This window comes from Eurypyga helias, unplaced genomic scaffold (assembly GCF_000690775.1).
Source record: "Eurypyga helias isolate BGI_N326 unplaced genomic scaffold, ASM69077v1 scaffold16836, whole genome shotgun sequence".
Taxonomy (NCBI): domain Eukaryota; kingdom Metazoa; phylum Chordata; class Aves; order Eurypygiformes; family Eurypygidae; genus Eurypyga; species Eurypyga helias.
Genome location: NW_010257370.1, coordinates 1 through 1,824, shown reverse-complemented (window position 1 = coordinate 1,824; position 1,824 = coordinate 1).

The window sequence follows — 1,824 nt, the reverse complement described above, 5'->3', positions numbered from 1 at the left end:
GTGGTAGCAGTGGAACCAAGGATGGTGCTGGTGGTATGGGCAGAAATAGGGATGGCTACAAGTTAGAGTTCTGTTCAAAGGTAATGTAGAAGGAAAGAAAGCACAGAATTGCATTAGCTACTGCTGTTTCTTAGCTGTACGTTTATTATTTACATTCCCTCTGTAAGCTTTTCCATGTGAAGCTTGGCATCCTAGGGACACGTAGCTTATGTGACTACCATGTACCCATTTTTTTTTTGCCTGTGTCAGCAGGGTAGAGGAAAGAGACACAGAAGAAAACTCGGGCTGTTTTATTTTGCATCACAAATTTTGGCAACAGCCAGCATACCTCAGCCCTAGGTAGAGTTTTCAAAATAATGCAGCATACGCTGCCGCTTTCGTAGTACCGTGGGAGACCTCGGGTGAGGCTGGGAAGCTGGAGTTCCTGAAGTGAAGGGAGTTAAAAAGGCCAAAGGCAGCTTGGAGGAAGCCAATATTTATTGGTTGGGTGGTTCACAGAACAACTTATTTAGAATGTTTTCTGTATCGTGTTATGCTGAGTTTTGTAGACTATTGATTCTTGAATCATGTCACTAATCTGTTTTGAGTGTGATTATAGATACATTGTGTACTTGAAAGTTACCTTGTGTTAGTATCTGTGTTTCTAGCTTTATATGACTTAAGTTGAACACTTAATGTTTCAGGCATTCCAGCTCTTTTGATTACTTTCACCGAATGGATAAATGTTCTTCAGTAGCCACAGTGCAGTAATTCCTGACATGGGGCTGGTAGGTAGGAACTTAAGCTAGTGAGCAATACGAATCTGGATACTCGAGGAATGTAGTAGGTGTGCATTTGCTGCAGGTGTTAGTAGGTAGAAAGGCTAAAAGGGAACAAGTGAGACCTGAAATAAGTGAAGATTTGCCAAAAATAAAGCGAGAGTAAATTAAGATGTATGTTTGAATCTTAGTGGTTTTAAAGAGTTGAGAGGTTTGGGTGGAAGCAGGCTGTGATACAAGGGGAACAGAAGAAGAAAATGTGGAGCTGTGGGTGTAGCATTGAATCATGCTGAAAATGCTTGCCACTGTGTGGCATGGGTTGTTTTAAGTCTAACTTATTTTTAGGAGGTTACTTGCAATTTGATATTTTTTTTTTTCCTTCCCGTAAGATATTTAAAAAAAAAAAGGGAACTTGATTACTATATAAGGGAGACATTCCTGAAAAATTCCATTCTATTCTGCAGCAAGGAATTCTTTTGTGGACCTACAAGTTATGAACCATTTATCAAATTTTAAAAAGCAACCAATCATTATGTACTGGGGCAATAAATCATGCAAAGTATGTGCTTTTGTGAAAAGCTTGCTGTAGACTTACATTCAATGGAAATGACAGGAAAAAGGCCTGGGTTCTCCTACATGGCAGAGCATAAGGTGTATGTGCAATGCATGTTTCCTCAGATGAAAGCAATTAAATGGTGTGAATATAGACTATGCAACTTTTATACAATTAACTTTTTTAGGACTTGGTAAAAAACTAAATTTCATATAAAGATCTACCTTCATGTTAAAACTGACATTCAAAGTGTTCCTTATCTGTGTGAGCAATAAGTCTAAGTCAACCTGCCTTTTAAAGTTTGAAAAGCTATTATTTCTGTATGTATCTGAACCATTCCTCCTTCTCCCCACTGCCTCCCATTCTATTTTTGTGGTTATTCAAAAATCAGAAGGAAAAAAAAAAAGCAAAAGTAAATAAAGTGGCCCTAAAAATAAATAAATAAATAAGCTTTGTTCCTGATGGGAATAAAAAATGGTCTGGGGGAGTAGAGAAGGGGAGGGACAAAAAAAA